Here is a 17526-nt window from a genome sequence, read left to right as displayed (position 1 = left end):
TCAGCTGCTGGCGTCAGCTGAGCTGCCGGCTCCTGGGCAGGTCCTGTCGAGGACTTGAGGCTCCCTCGGTGGCTCTCGAAGCTCTGAGTTGAGGCTCCTGGACGCTGATCTCCCCCCTTCAGGCATTACCTAGCTGTGGAGAACACTGTGGGCATTTTTACCTGTACATCCCTGCTTATCACCGTCAATCAGCAGAATGTGGCTGTGGTACTCCAGTGCCGTGTCAGCCAGCAAGGAGCAGATCTCTGTGACTTTGGGAAAGAAGGAAATGTTCGAGATGGCTGTGAGAAGTATTCTCTAAAGGGGATGCCAGGAGGGCTAGCCTGTTTTATTAACATTGTGAGGTAAAAGGAAATTGTAGAAGACCCAAAGAACAAATAATAAGTTTCATGAGTAGCAAACCCAGACAAAATGAGTTACCTGTGGACTTCAATCTTATAGCTGTTTTTAATAGCATTTAATGACACCAGTTGTGATTTACACTATGGCAATAAGGACGTTCACAATGTATTCACTCCTGTATGCAGTACCTAGCAGCTGAAGTGGTTCTGCCTTTCATTCAAGAGGGACATTTACACAAGGTCCCTCTCTATCCTCCTCCCCATATGTTCATGAAATTTGTAGGAACCTAACATCTTTAACATCTCTAGCCTATCATAAAACAAGATTTATACTGATTACGATGTTTAAAAGTTACTGGGAACAGGCACACAGAGGGTTATGTGTTATCTCCATGGGAAACTGCACAAACCCCAGACCTCTAGCAGTATTTTTATCATATTCATGTTCTGACAAGCTGGATGGCATTTCGTCAGAGAGCAGCCCGCAGTGAGCCCCTTAGGCTGCCAACAAACCCTGGCCCTCGGAGCTGAGGACAGCTTCTGTACACAGGGCTGATGAGAGAGTTGTCCAAGAGGATTCTTGCATCAGAACCAACTTGTCTACCTTGGCAGTGATTTTAGTGTGCCACATACTAGAGTTTGGCTAATAAAACCTTACAGTGAAGTACATTTCTGGAACAGGCTAGAGCTGAGGCATCATTTAAAGCAGTTTGACTCAGTTTTATCATTAGGTTGTTGAGATGACACTTATGACAGATGACTCATAGAATTATGTCATGGTGACAGAGCATTTAATTGCCTAACACAGCAATTCTACAAGGAAACCTTACAGGGGTTATTACAACCAGTGAATGAACTTTGTACCTATCTACAGGATATATGGAAGGTACAGCTGTAACAATGCCAAGCAGCACTCCCTTCTCATCTGCTCAACTACGAACAGCTACACCCTGGCATGTCAGCAGCATTTTGTGAGAGAATCAATCTGCCTGTCTTGTTGAGTTTCCATTTACCTTCTTAAAAAAGTACCTCTGTACTTTTTAACACTAGATGCAGTCTGTCAATGGGAACCACTGTACTATTGTTACCTTACTTCCTGCAGACATTCAAGGCATGACATTTCTTCCACAGTTTTCCTGAGTATTTCCCTGCCAATGTCCTCTGAAAAGTATTTCCAGTGTCCTCCTAAAGCTCTTCCTCCCTTTCCTACTGCAGTGATAGCAACCATTGCTGCTGACAGTCAGCTCTTCTTGATCAGTGGTCCACAGCAAAACAATCACCCACCTACCTGTACTGGCCACACATCCCAGGGCTATGCAAAGGAATCTTGATCTCATACTCAAGGAAAACAATAGGGAAACAATTTTTGGTCTACAGTCTAGGGAAGATGCAAACACGTCTTAACTGAAGGGTGTGGGAGACTGAACCTTTAAAGTCATCCAACTAAGAAGTTCACATACAGCTACCTGTATTCCACAATATAGGAACATGAGCCACTGGTGCCATCAAGGATGATTTCCTCCTCCTTTGCAATTTTGAACAAGGAGAAAAGAATCAAAGGAGGATGTGCTTAAACAACACCTAGTAGTTTAAGAAGGCTGATAGCAAGTATTTTCAGGACTGTTTCCTGATGTCACAAGGTTGAAAATAGACAGGGTTAGCCATGTAATAACTGAAGAAAACCCCGCCATAAGGAACAAGATTTGGGAAAACAGAGATAAGTATCACTCCAGCAGATAAAGAACAAACAAATGGCTTCATTGGAAAGCAGACTAAAACAAGGCACCTTTTTTTCATAGAATCAAAGAACGGTTTGGGTTTAAAGGAACCTTAAAGCTCATCCTTAAAGCTCATCCACAGGCAGAGAGACCTTTCACTAGACCAGGATGCTCAAAACCCCATTCAGCCTGGCCTTGAACACTGCCAGGGATGGGGCAGCCACAGCTTCTCTGGGCAACTTGTGCTGGCGCCTCACCACCCTCACAGGGATGAGCTTCTTCCTAACATCTAATCTAAATCTACCCTCTCTCAGTTTAAAGCCAATCCCCCTTGTTCTACAGAAGCAGAAATAATGGGCATTAGGAACTGAAGGTTTGTTTTGATGGCTATATGGAACAGAACATCCATCTGAGGATTCTCTCCAATATAAGATTCTGGTCCTCCAGGTACCTGAAACAAAGTGGGCAGCTAATTGTAAAGTTGGAAACTTCTGATCTCTTGGGCTTTGACAAATCCACAAAATAGTTTCTGTAACCATCAAAATTTAATTGCTCCCTTTAAGTTTAGAGGCTTTCCTCTTTGGTGTAATTTATTAAATCAAAAGAAACTTTTTTGGTTTTCCTTTTTCCCGAAGAAGTATTTTACATCTGTGTAACTGAAAAAAGCTCTATAAAAATGTAACTTTTAGCCAAAGTTCTGCTCTCACATTCAGCAATTCTCATGGAATATCTAAAGTGCCTAAAAAAGATTCCCTGATGCTTTCATGAAATATAGATGCCCGTGAATAAGAAAATAATTAAGATATCCGTGACATATGTTGTAACTTGGGCAGACTCCAAGACAACACAGGCCTGGTTTTCATGGAATTGTATGTTGCGTTTCATGAATTGTTCAGACCCCATGTTTTACAATATTAAGTTTCCTAGCAATGTTCATGACATTTAAGAGCAAAATGCATACAATAATAAAGCAAGCATGAAAAAAACATCACAGGCACAAGCTTAATAAATCCCAGGAATACAAACTTCCTTCCAAGCTGTAAGAGAACAAGCATCTTGCTTCATTTTACTTACATTTCATTGAAGAAAGACAAATAATGTTTCATGGTAGAGTCACAAAGCAGGTCTTAAAATTCTCACTAGCCATTCATGGGTGACCATTCAAAATTACACAGAGCATGAAGACAGCAGAGCCACAGCTTCACTGGAGCTCATTTTAAATTATTAATAATAAAGAATAGCCCCCTCTGTCACAGCAGAAATGCTGCTCTGACAGCCTGCATTACTGACTGCATAACGTCCTTCTGGAGAGAGTAGTTTTTTAGTTGCTCAAATTTCTACCTTGGTGTTCTTAAGTATATAATCTTAACACTAAAAGGCTATTAAAGTCTTCAGCCTTGCAACTTGCCTTTCAGTTTTCCAAATTCATACTTCATCCTCACCTTGCAACTAACTAGACATTAATTCCACAGCCATTCAGGTAAAGGCTTTGTTGATCAGGGAAGCAGAGGGTAAGGTGGATCTCCAAAGAGACCATCAATTCTACCAATTACATTAGAAGTAGATGCTTCACAGCATGGTGCATTAATGCTGACCAACATATCACTGTGCTAAATCACACTTTTGAGTAAGGACTCCACTAACAAAGACAGACTTATAATTTAACAGCAAGGAGTAGACACGGCTCTTTAACCACTTCAACTCTGTTGAAAATATACCACGTCCCTGCACCAGCTGTACTTTCTTTACATCAGCAGAGCACAGTCCCATCAGCAGCAGCAAGTAAGCTGCTCAGGCCCAACAGCTGATGAGCTGAGGCAAGAGGTTTCCGGCCAGTGCTGGTGACAGGCTTTTGCAGAGATTCGGAGTCTGGTACCAGTGTGCTGCTTCCCCAGCTTTGCTGGTTGCTCATTGTGTCTCTAGAGACATGATCTGCCTCACAATGAGGTTCTTCAACAAGGGCATGTCTGAGGAAACACATCCCACGCATTCAAGGAAATGCTTTCTCCCTCTTTGAGCCCTGAGACCTTTTACTGCTGCATCAAGGGCATCCACAAAAACTTGTTACTGGGCTCAGGTCCTTGGCTCCTCATCTATGATTTGCTGGAGCTGTCAGCAAAGCTACTTCTTGTTGACAAGCGGAGCAGAGCCTGTAAGGAGCAGGCTGTCAAGTACATCCCCAAGGCTCTGTGGGTGTTAGCAGGGCTGTGGAGTGGATCACTGTGTCTGACACATGCACACTGGTAATGACTTGGGGGTGCCTGGCTGCCTCAGTAAGAGAGAGGTCAGGGAGATGTGTTAGCAAGCCCCGAAAACCACAGCTCGCTGCTAACCAGCCCTTCACATAAATAAGCTCTCTTCTGGGCTGTTTCTCTTTTTTAGTTCCTTTTGTTTGTTTAATGTTTTGCTATATTCAGCTATCAGTGCCTGTGGAGGGCAATACAGTACAAAACATATCAATTAATGTGCATAACAAATACCCAACCTGCAGTGTAAAAGCACTCAGGCAGTACTTTTTTTGCCACTTCATGTATGTGTTGTGTGTGCTGGGCAGTGGGGAGAGACACTGGGATTTCTTCTGGAGTTTATTCAGTTTCTTCTTGGGGAAGCTTCCTCTAATGGGAGTTTGTAAGAAACTAGCTTACAATTTGGCTCATGATGATTAAATTAATAGAGAGAAGGCAGTGCTTTGATCTAATTTTTTGGCTCCTCCTGAGAGGAACATGCTTATTTGTCAAGAGAGGTCTTAAAATATTCTGGTATCCTCAGCTCCCACTAGGCCAGTAAATGAAGCCTTCAGCTTTTCCACAGGCAAAGAGCATTTGGGCTGAGCAAAATTTTCAGGATAATTCATGTAAGCACTTGAAACAATTGAATCCCACATAAAGTTTTCCTCCTGTCTGTGTGTGAATGAGAGGTCTATCGTTGGCATCTGCGAATCGAACTCTAACAGTGACTGGTTTCTCCATCAGTGACAGGACTGCTTCACTATATAAATACTTAATAGTAATGTTTCATATTTCCAGACATAACAGAACTGAAATACAATACACTGAAGTGACCTGCTTTTTTAAATGTGTACGGTGGTTGAGAAAGGAAATCTTTATGCTTGCTACTTAGAGAAGGGTAGAACAAACCAACAACCACATGGGGATAAAAAAGTCATAAGGTATCAGTAATGCCTGGAAAGCGCTGATGACAGTAGGAGGTTCCCATGAAGCCATTTGGTTCCAGCTCATTAGAGGGCTTTGGCAAGGGTATTTTGGCATAAAATAGATTATATTTGGAATTAGAGACTCTGCTGCCTTGCTCTTGGCATGGAATGAACTTGCAAATTGAGCTATCTTTTAATATAATGACATTACCTTGTATTACGAGTCATTTTAGAGTTAGAAACATGAATGAGAAATTAAGACTTGTTAAGAAGTGGAGGAACATGTACAGACGACACTTAGGCCCTGTACGTGTATGGATGTGAAGAACATGTTGCACGCTGTCCCAGCATGGCAGCAGCATGCCACTTCCCACCCTGTGGTCAGCATCCAGATCCGAGTCTCCTGAGGCTTCCAGTTCCTCCCATGGTTACTCCAGGAGTTCCCTTTCTCTCAGGTTCAGTTTCTTTAAAAACCTTTCTCCTTCACTGGACGTCTCCCGTGGCTTAATATTAAAATTTTATACTTGCCAGGGGCTTACTTTACAATTAGGATGAGTTTGAAAAGCCTGGGTTAGGCTGAAGAGAGCTTTAAATAGAGGGAGATGGAGGCTGGGCACGTGGTGCCTCTTTAAAAGTTTGATGAAGTACAGGATTCTCTTCCGGCCCATGCTCTGCATGAGGCAAAAATCCCATGGTGATGGTGCATTTTTTGAGCAATGCACTAAGTATGTGTTTGGCTTCTTTCCTGAAGTGAATTCAGTACTTAAGAAACAAAACAAAGCCCCAAAATTGAGGAAGAAGGGACAAAAACAGTCTTTGGGGTTGGTGTCCTCCTTATATGAAATGCATGCAACCTGATTGGAATATATAGAATCACAGAATAGTTAGGGTTGGAAAGGACCTTAAGATCATCTAGTTCCAACCCCCCTGCCATGGGCAGGGACACATCACACTAAACCATGTCAACCAAGGCCTCGTCCAACCTGGCCTTGAACACTGCCAGGGATGGAGCATTCACAACTTCCTTGGGCAACCCATTCCAGTGCCTCACCACCATCACAGTAAAGAACTTCTTCCTTATATCCAATCTAAACTTCCCCTGTTTTAAGTTTGAACCCATTACCCCTTGTCCTGTCACTACAGTCCCTAATGAAGAGTCCCTCCCCAGCATCCCTATAGGTCCCCTTCAGATACTGGAAGGCTGCTATGAGGTCTCCACGCACCCTTCTCTTCTCCAGGCTGAACAGCCCCAACTTCCTCAACCTATCTTTAACTGGGAGGTGCTCCAGTCCCCTGATCATCCTTGTGGCCCTTCTCTGGACTTGTTCCAACAGTTCCATGTCCTTTTTATGCTGAGGACACCAGAACTGCACACAATACTCCAGGTGAGGTCTCACAAGAGCAGAGTAAAGGGGCAGGATCACCTCCTTCGACCTGCTGGTCATGCTCCTTTTGATGCAGCCCAGGATACAGTTGGCTTTCTGGGCTGCGAGCGCTCACTGAAGCTGGCTCATGTTCATTTTCTCATCAACCAACATCCCCAAGTCCTTCTCCACAGGGCTGCTCTGATTCTCCTCTCCACACAACCTGTAGCTGTGCCTGGGATTGCTCCCACCCAGGTGTAGGACCTTGCACTTGGCATGGTTAAACTTCATCAGGTTGGCATCAGCCCACCTCACAAGTGTGTCAAGGTCCCTCTGGATGGCATTCCTTCCCTCCAGCATATCAACCGAACCACACAGCTTGGTGTCAATGACAAACTTGCTGAGGGCGCACTCAATCCCACTGTCCATGTCAGCGACGAAAATGTTGAACAAGACCGGTCCCAACACTGATCCCTGATGGACACCACTCGTTACTGGTCTCCAGCTGGACATTGAGCCATTGACCAAAACTCTGCGTGCGGCCATCCAGCCAGTTATATATAGTTGATATAGGAGCAACCTGATCTAGTCGAAGATGTCCCTGCTCACTGCAGGGGGGGTGGACTGGATGAGCTTTGAAGGTCCCTTCCAATCCAAAATATTCTATAATTCTATGATGCACACAGTTCCCTCAACATGCCTCAAACTCACAGAATTACAAGTGGAAAAGGCTTCATTGGTATTTCCTTGCAAATATTTCTTTCTCAGATCAAAGAAACCATCCAGTCATCTGAAAAAAGCCAAGTTATGGTGCACCACAGCTATTTTCCTCTAGCCTGAGCATACAGGAATGCAATATGCTTTTCTGCATGTGTTATGTTTTTGCATTCATGAGTAGCCTTATGAAGGCAAGTTTTGAGTCACATGCTGTGTTACACTACAGGGAAGAAGAATATCAATTATATAGCATGCTTAATCATAAGAGGAAATGCATTTGACTAACTGAATATGCAAATGCCAATTCAAAACAAGATTACGAGCTCTTCCTGATGTGCAAAAAGCCCCTGATGGAAAACATTTTAATATATTAGTGCTTGACTTTAGGAGTGTGGTTTATGAAGGGAAGTAACAAAAAAAATGTTAAGTAATTTAATTTCTTCTTGCGTTGAAGCAACTCTCAAAACTGTCGGTATTTCTTCTAGCTTGGAAAAGTGTAGCTGACATGAAGCTTTTAAAGCATATTTTAACATTTAAAATGCAGCTTCCTGTGCTTGCATTCATGCATGGTTTCCGGAGACAAAGGGTGGTAAGTAAATACTCACTGATGGGCTTCCTGTGAACACCTCGAGGCTGTACAGGATGGGGTTTGTGGTACACAAGGGCAAGCAGCCCCTTGCCCCAGTAAACCAAGGAGACAGGAATTTTCTTACTTACCCCAATTCAGTATTACAGCCATTCCCCCACAGCAAGGGTCGCCGCAGCTCACTGCTCCCAGCTGCTCAGGGAGATCAGCACCTCCCACCCAGCGGTGCAGTGTCTCTGGTGGAGCGTCTTTTCCAGTCCTCATCCCACAAGTGTTTCACTGCATGGGGCAGGAGAATGGTGATGTGCTGTACTCAAGGGTATCACACTAGGCTGAGTGGGGAAACCTACCACATGTTGTCTGCCACTCCTTCCTCCTCAGGGGGGGACTCTTCACACTCTTCCCTTGCTCCAGCATGAGGTCCCTTGTATGGGCAGCAGCCCTTCAGGAACAGGCTGTGGGGTCACCAGTCCTGCAGCAAACCTGCTCCAGCATGTGCTCCTCTCTCCAGAGAGCCACAGCTCCTGCCAGAAGCCTGCTCCAGCACAGGCTTCCCACAAGGTCACAGCCTCCTTCGGGCATCCCCCTGCTCTGGTGTGGGATCCTCCATGTGCTGCAGGTGGAGATCTGCTTCACCATGGACCTCCATGTACTGCAGGGGCACAGCTGCCTCACTATGGGCTGCACCACAGGCTGCAGGGGAATCTCTGCTCTGGTGCTTGGAGCACCTCTTGCCCTCCTTCACTGATCTTGGTGTAGGAGGGGCTGTTTCTCTCTGGCTGTAATTGCTCCTGTGCAGCAACATTTTCCCCTTCTTAACTGTTATCTCAGAGGCGCTGCCACTGTCGCAGATGGGTTTAGCCTTAGCCAGCAGCTGGTCCATCTTGTAGCCGGCTGCACTGGCTCTCACAGAAGCCACCCCTCTAGTCCCCCTTCTACCAAAACTTGCTGTGCAAACCCAGTACAGAGGTGAACAGGGCAAAACTTTATGGACTTACAGGTGCTTGTAACCCTGAGCTGGATGGGCTGCTACACAGCCCCCTGTGGACTGCAGGCTTACAGATGGACACAGAAACATTGCTGAGGGGACACCAGGATTTCACTGATGACAGAAACAGGCACTGGTACAGAGTTCAGCCAGGGCTCTGAGAAGAAGAGGCATAAGCACTGAAATCACCTCAGTGATCTGAACTTTGTGTCTGTTCTCTGCAAACTGCTCTGACTGCAGCATTAGTGCCAACCAACAGCCTGCCTGTAGTGCCAGCTGGGCTTCCTGCCTTCTTCACCTTCCCTTGGTATGGTTTTAAATACCATTTTAGTGGTGAAACAAGACTCCAGAAGTTAACTTGAACGTTTAGCTCCAGAATGGACCCCACAGTTACCTGTCCCAAGCTGCTTACCCATCTGCCAGTGGGCTTTCTGTTGATGTTACTGGCAGTTCATCAGTTGCATCCTGCCTTGCTGGTGGCCTTGGAGTCCTGCTTGCATGCCTTGCCTTCTGTATATGAACGCTAGAAATCCTGGATGTGAGGGACCACTTTCACACCCTGCACCAATAGTTGGTGGAGGCTCTGGGGCTGGCCCACTTTTTCCCAGAGGGAAGGTAATGGCCAGCAGCATTCCTCAGGAGGGCCGCTCTTTTCTGGTATTGTGCATACCCAAACACGCCGGCTTCCTGTGCAGCACGTGGGGCTGCAAACAGCTCAGATGAGGGAATGAGCCATTCCTGTTTGCTGAGGAAGCCCTAACAGAACTGTAAAAGCTGGGCTGGGTTTGCTCTGGTGGCAGGATATTTGGTGGAGAAGCGCGATCTGTGTCCTACTTTGTATCCCATGAAATCAGGGGCTATGAAGTATGTTATGACTCCCTTTGACTTTCCAGTAAATAAACCAATGTTTATCAGACTGTAGGCTAGTTGGACTGGCAGAAGCACTGAGGTGGGTGTCCAGAGCTGCGCAGACACAGCATACTGAGTGCTGGGATGCTTCCACTCCACTGCCTACAAGCTCTGTGATTATTTCCCAGCCCTCTGGGGTACCATTCTCATCACAGCTTCATCTGACTGGGGTTTGGGGTCAATCTGATGGCTTGAACAGGAGCTGAATCTGAGCTACAGCGCTCAAAATGGAGGATTCCTGCTGTGGGAAAGGCAACCAAATGAATAAATGAAAAGGGAAAGATGGATGAGCTGTGAACTGACAGCTTTGTGACTGGTTTTGACTTCTTTTTTGCGGTCTAAAGCCAAGCGCCTCATAAATTCTGAAGACATCGAAACTGCAACAAACACAACAGAAACCATCCTAAGATTGCTGGAAATGGAAAGAGCAGGGACTGTAACTAGAAGAGGAGTGATGATGAAAGGGAATGAGTTCCCTCCTCAAAGTGGTTATTTTGAAAATTTACTCCAGTTTTGACACTGCAGATTGAATTGGCACACTGACACAATTGTGGGCTTTCAGGGTTACACAGTGACTGTCCTCTAATCTATAATGGGCCTAGGGATGAAAATAGTTTCACAGGTTATGGTTCTGGGGTATTTTAGTGGCTGATCTTAAAGATCCTGGGATCCTCAATTAGCCACCTCAGTCTCTGTCAGCCATGAGGTGACACACAGTCACACCATTCACCACCCACTACGCAGTGTGCTGGTCATGGGGACTGTTTTGGTCACTTGGTAGACAGGAGGGCTGTGGCCCTTTTGTGGGGAAAACATCAAACAAGAACAGCCTTGTTGGGTCTGGTCCGAGACTCATCCAGTCTAGAACCATGTTTGTTATTGTGGCCCAAAATGGGATGAGCCACATGAATGTGTCAAACAATTTGTAGGAGTCCTGAACTTGGGTTACTAGTGTTGTGTCTCAGTGCCCGCACTGCAACTGTCTCCCATAAGTCTGTCCTAGTCCTCTTTAATCCATGTAAGCACCTGGAACACCCTCTGCCAGGACTCAGCTTAACTCTCTATTACGGTTATTTAGCTACAAGCTGGGGAAAGAATTAGGAAATGAAGTATGGTTAACAGTATTCCAGCTGACCCTGATATCAGACATCACACACTGACCAACTAACCTTCTCTCCAGAGTGCATGCAAGAGGGAGCTGCTAACTGTCCAGTGGCAGCAGTTCAGCATGCAATTGTGCATGGCGATTTTCCGGCTGCCACAATTCCTTTTGCTGTTTCCTCAGAAGAGATACAGGGCAGCTGGCACATAGCAATGCATTCCAGAGAAGTACCGGCTTTTCAGATAGTTGGGTTCTGGGGTTTTTAGCCCCTTCACAGAAACTGTCTCTAAATAATACAATCCTGTAACGTGCATTAGAAGCTTTGGAGAGGACTGTCAGGACCCCCACATTTGGGAGTCGGGTATCCCCAGCAGGACAAATTGCCTTCCCAGAACTGGAGATGCCTGAAGATTCAGTACATCTATTACAAGGCTCCAACAGCTCATGCTGTTGTTTTTATACACATTTTTGTGCAGCAAGAGCAGGCTGGTCCAAAAGCTTGCTTCCTCTTCTCTATGGGTGGAACTGGTCTGGTCTGGCTTGTTCAGATGGGTAAACTCACAAGTGCTCGCCCATTATGCACGTTCTGTATTTGTAGATGAGGTAGGCTGTAGGTCAGTCATCTGAATCCTTCCTGGCAGTTATCTCAGGTTTATTGTTTTTATACATGTATGCCAAACAAGCAGGAATTACAAAATATTTGACTTCCTGCCCTAAATCATGCGGTCTTGTGGTACAACTGGGTGCAAGACAAGCAGGTTGTGGTTCCTTTATAGGGCTTCTTGCTCCCTTTCCAGGTCCGCTTTCCACCCTTCTGCAGTTCACGTACCTCATCTGTGTATGCAGGCATTGCATTCTGTCAGCATTCGTCAATTCTTTAATCAGAATATGCTCGATCTGTATACGGTTCATTTCGCTGAGTAATTTTAGATATTAGAAACCTGTTTCAGATTCAGCTGGGAAGGTGCCACGTTTCCTCATGCAGAGAAGCAGCTGGAGACTCGCCTGAGATTAGAAATGAAAGAGGGCAGAGACCTGGCTTAAATGGTCTGAGCCATCTTCCTCAGCATCGATGGCAGAGACAGGGAACCTTCTTCAGTCCTGCAGCAGTTGTTTCATGCACGAATACTACTGTGGGAACATGCCTGAGGGTATGCAACGTTCACTGTTGCCTTCATACTTTACAAGCTCCCCTGCTCAGCCATCTGTAGCTGTACAGCGTTATCTGGTTTCAGGCACTGTATTAAAAATGTAATAATCATAACTTTTTAGAAGCCATCTTTATAACAGTAAATTAAATGGTGCCAGGACATGAGCCCAGAGTGGAAACTTGCCCGTCTGTCCTGTCAGTTTGTTAGGATGGGCCACAGCTTGCTTCTGGCCAGGCTGACAGCTTTCCCTGGCAGGGTCTGGGAGCTGGTGTGGGATGCACTCGGTAGGCAGTCTGGATGCACTGCCATGGTTTGGGAGATAAGACAGTCTGATAGTGCACACAGGCGACCTCTGTAAGAAACACAACTGACTAATTCTGAAAGCTCTCTCTAGTTTTCTTGTCCACGGCACTGAATCTCACCCATTTGATAGCATTACTTCTCTTCTTTGCTTCTTTTTGTTTTCCTTCTTCCTTGTCTTCTGCCCCTTCCTTCCTGGGTAAAGAAGTAACCTTTCTCTGAGGATAAAAAAATCGTTACACTCTTTTGCAAGGCAGAATAAATCTTTAGGGCTTTCAGCTATACAAACCTAATTTGGCAGATTTTTTTCCCCCTCCCCATCTCTCTTAATGGATCTCTTATGCATTTATAATGTACTCAGTATCATGGTATCTAGGGAGCTTATACACAATTTATAAAGCAAACATTTTTCTGCAAGAAGTTTCTACTTCTTTTCTGGCTATTGCCAATCTCTGAATCAGGCTGTTCTCTTCGACTTGAAGCCAAGTTGTCTGTTTTACACTCCCGACACAGGCTGTCTTACAGTATCCTGGCTTTGCACTTGTGACATGGCAAAGTCAGGTTCATGATGATTTATTTTAGCAGCTATTAACTATAGAACTGTCTGTAATCACCAGAGCTGGCTGCATTTCTCCATCAGCTTCAGCACTGGCATGAGTCAGTACTGGCAGTTCCCTAGCTCTGTGCTGGTGTCTGAGGTAAGAGCCCGGAACGTTTCACTACACCATGAAGTTGCAATAAAATTGCTACATAGAGAATATAATTCAGTGCTGACAAGGAGCGATATTTTCATTTCTGTGTCACTAGCTGTAAGCAGCTGGATGCTGCAGGCACCTGTTGGGAACAGCTTTCTACCCAGTATCCCACAGCCTGACTGCTGCTTTGCAGGGTGACCAGCCCTTCACAAATGCCTGCAGTGTACATCTGGTTGTTCAAGGAAATTGTCCTCATTTGAATCTCTAATCTAATATCTCTGTAATACTGAGGGTCTTTACTGGATCCAGCTTTCCAGTTTCTAGTATAATACAGCAGTAACAGCATATCTGTATTTTGCTCCATGTTGGTAGTGGACAATGTAGTCGATCAGCCGAATGCAGTGCTGGTGCAGGAGCTAACACTGATCAAAGCCTTTACGCACTTCTCGATCCAAATCAATGTGCTTGAATTACATGCTACACTTGTTTTCCAACAATAAAAAATATACATAACAGCATCTATGAAGAAACAGTACTTGAACATTCATATGGCTTTTTACACTGACTTTTATTTCCTAGGTCACCAAAAATATTGACCAAAACCCCCAAAGCCAGTGCCATGGATGCAGTTGTATCTTGGGTTGCCTGACTCCATTTGAGGAGACTTAGAATAGCTGTAGGGCAGCACTGAGGGTGAGCAGTACTGCTCTCTAGGGTTATCTCTAAATTTGAGACTGAAGAGAAGGATCTACAGAAATTTAATAAAAAGGGAACAGTGATTAATAAGTGCAAAACTAATGGATTCAATCATGAATTAGAGGGATAAGTCAAAATTAAATCATAGAATCATACAATAGTTAGGGTTGGAAAGGATTTCTTCTGTTAAAAAAGAAACATAAAAACACAACAAAGTGCCACTAAATCCTCACTGTAATCACCTATCAGTGTGTTAAAGGCATTGCTAATTGTGCAGTGCCCTTCTCCTCAGATCTGGACATCGAATTTCCACTGACATGCCTGTCACACCTTGTCACACTAAGCACTAAGCCCTCTGTTTCTCCTCCATTCCCCACTTAAGTCCTCACTTAACAAGACCTGGCTTGTTAAGAGTAAAGGACTGTTTCATGGGGAGGGACTGCAGGAACCTCCTCAGCAGTTTTTGAGAGGAGTAGATGTGCAGTTCTGCCCTGCTCACCCTTCTAAAGCTTCCTCCTGCTTCATCTCCCAGGCTTGGTCTCACTTAGGCAGGAACCCTCTCTTAACTTGATCTTACTAGAGAACACAAGTTTGACCACATAATAATACTTATATAAATGAAGTCTTCAATTAAGTCTCTCTAAAATAATATCTCAAAATATAAACAATATTTTTTTCTAGCTTATTGACAAAGTGATAAAGAAATGACACAGTGAAAGGTATTAATAATTTAAGCTAGTATTTCTCATTTCTATTAAATTGTTAAACTATAAATACTCCTTATTTTTAGTAAACTCTGTTGCAATTTGTAGCTAAAAAAAAACCTCAGAAACAAGCTGTACAGAAAAAATACCATGGAATTCAAGAGGAAGCACAGAAATTTGGGAAGGGATCAAGGCATAAACAAAAACATGAAATGGAAATGAGCATCCAAACCAGCAAAATATATTTAAGTGGTATCACAAATACACACAACACCCCCCTCCCCCCCATTTACAGATCTAAAATCAGTACATCCAGTAAAAACCCTCCCACAGAAAGATATTCACAAAGAAGAAAATTAACCCAGTTACATTGTCTACTGCTGGCAACTGAAGTGCTTTTCAACTAGTGTAGCATTAGTTATGGCTTTGTAAAACAAAGGGAAAATTTCATAGAGGTGAAATAATTTCTGGGAAAAACTTTAAAGTGAAGGCTGGACAACAACAATCACAAAGCAAACAAAGCATAAGGAACTGCAAATATGTAACTCTGGCAGTGCAAAGATGAAGAAGAATGGCTGTTTTCCCCCAATACTTGTTCAGAGAAAAATACTGCTGTGAATTCATAATCTGAATTCCTTTCAAAGACTTACATTTGTAGGACTCAGTGCAGTTGCATGTTTTAGCAAGGCTGATAATATAGAGAAGGTAAATGAAATAAAGTCAACATAAAATTACTACTGTGATATAAATTTATAACAACCTTTATAACAAAATATCTGAATATACAGTACAGAGACAAGCCTCTCAAAAAAGTTCATAATTTCTCCATCCAGACAATCTGTAAGCATGTTACCACTAAACAACATGCATGTAACTGATAGCAGGTGTAACATTCTTTGGAATTAGATTTAAATTTCTTTCAGGTGTTGCCCTGTACTTCATACAGGGAACAGCAGAGGGATAACTCCCCACTCCTCACTAGGATTAGGAGCTCCTCAGGTGGTGCTCGGGGCTGGGCAGAGGCCCCCAGAGGTGCATGAGCACCTGGAGATGGAGAAAAACTCCACGTGGGAACGTGGGTCACAGGAGGATGCCTTGATATTAGTCAGTGTAAGAGTAGGGAATTAGTGCTGTTGAATTCCTGAGGCTCAGTGTCCCACAGCCCTGTTTGTTTTGTTTTGTTTTTTTTTTGTTTTGAAACACACAAGACAGTCTCTTTGTCCAAAAAGGCTTCATAGTTTAAATGACTGTAAACATTTCTTTTAGTTTAAATTAGCATTTTCACCATGCCTTTGCTGTTTAAAAAAATAAGAGATTCAAAAGTAGGAACACTTCAGCACACACTGAAACTATTTCAAATTCAGAAAACTGGAGTTCTTTAATTGAGAAAACGGAAACAAATCTGCAAACACGTGATTAGTTTTGCAAATAATCTTTCTGCTGTATTTTTAGCTGGCTCTATCTAACTTTCAGTCTTTGCAAAATAAAGGGAAACTCATGAGCAAGCTGCAAACCATTTAATAAACAGAGACAAATGGTCAGCATCAACTGCTGATTTTGTCCTGCCCAAACCTAGGCCCACAGGGGCACTGCCGATCCCAGGACAGGTCAGGAGTCCCACGCTTCTCCTGTTCCCATTGATGTACAAAAAGAAAGATATTGATAATGTCCATAAAAACTTAGCAATAGCGGGTACAGAGTAAGATTTACCCATTATAATTATCAGGGTGTGTTATGGTTGATCTGTGGCCGATCTTGACTTTCAAATGTCCCCAGGGTGACTATTAGGTATTATGGTGCTGCTTTACAGGGACTCTGCTAAAAATTTCTAGTTGTTCAGTTGGAAATGTTTATCTGATGAACTTTTACTGCAGTAGCAGCCAAAGTAACAGTGATTTTACAACCCAAATTATTGCTTTATGTAATACTTTTTTTCTCTATACTCAAGGGCTGTTGACCAGAAATGGCTGAAAATGACTTCTGCAGAGGAGACAATGTGGCTCTCCTGCAACCCAATGGATGCTCATTCAACCTGACTTCAAGTATCCAATTTACGTGCTTGAACATGTGGAGCCTGTGTACCCAGCCCAGGCTCCAGAGGATGACTTGGAACAGAAGTGCTCTAAGCTTATTCAACAGACATAAAGGACTTGTCTGCTTGACCTTTGGGATATGAAAGCAAAACCAAAACAAATCTAATAGGCACAACCACAGGAAAATTATTTCTAAAACAGAGATAAAATGAGTCATCCCCTTGAAATACTTCTCTTTGTTAATGAGCAGTAGAGCATTTCTGGTACTATGCATGGATTCAGATGTCTAGCTTTCAGACATCTGAATTTAAATGAGATGACTCTTATCTCAGGTTTCCACATTAGGAGCTTAAGTTTGATACCTGAAGTTAGATAGTACAAGTACTACCCTCTGTCCTTACTGAGACCAGCCACCTCCTGAATTCAGGACAAGCTGCAATCACAGCATTTACTTATGAGAAGATCCAATGGAACTGAGCCTTGGTAGGACATCTCCTTTCTAATCTCTCAATCCCCTTTTCACTTTATGGAAGGGAATGGAGAAAGGCAAAGAGGGATAGCGGATGGTATCTTGCTAAACAAAGTTGTGTACTACACACTAATGAAGAAACTTAGTGGCTGTCATTTGTAAATCCTACAAAATCACCATTTTTAAGTTGGTGGGTGCAAATTACTCTGGCTATTGCAGATCTCAATTTAATCACACCTTTTATTTTCAGGAGTTACTAACAGTTATCAGTGTTAGAAGATTCTTTAACTTAGCTGGCTAAAAAGTTCAAATGGAATTAGAAAAACTCTTGATGGTGAAGTCTTGAAGAGCTCCTAAAGTATTTTAATATATTTTAATAAAAAAATAATAGCAAGTTGTAATTTAGACACCTACCAGCTAATGCCTAACATTTTTATTAAAATACTGATAGAAATGTAAAGTAAACTCTAGGTATACTGGATTGCACACGCCCCACCACAAACTGTACTGACTTAGCTGCTTGTTTCACTTCTTATTTTCTGTACTTGAGAAAATGAGACCAGAATGCTATGCAGCTTCTCTGACTGAAGAGGAAAGGC

The sequence above is a fragment of the Pezoporus flaviventris genome, unplaced genomic scaffold (genome assembly GCF_033815535.1).
Source record: "Pezoporus flaviventris isolate CSIRO_AGI_PZ_B2104156 unplaced genomic scaffold, CSIRO_AGI_Pfla_v1 ptg000045l, whole genome shotgun sequence".
Classification (NCBI taxonomy): Eukaryota; Metazoa; Chordata; class Aves; order Psittaciformes; family Psittacidae; genus Pezoporus; species Pezoporus flaviventris.
Note: the sequence above shows the minus strand (reverse complement) of the source record.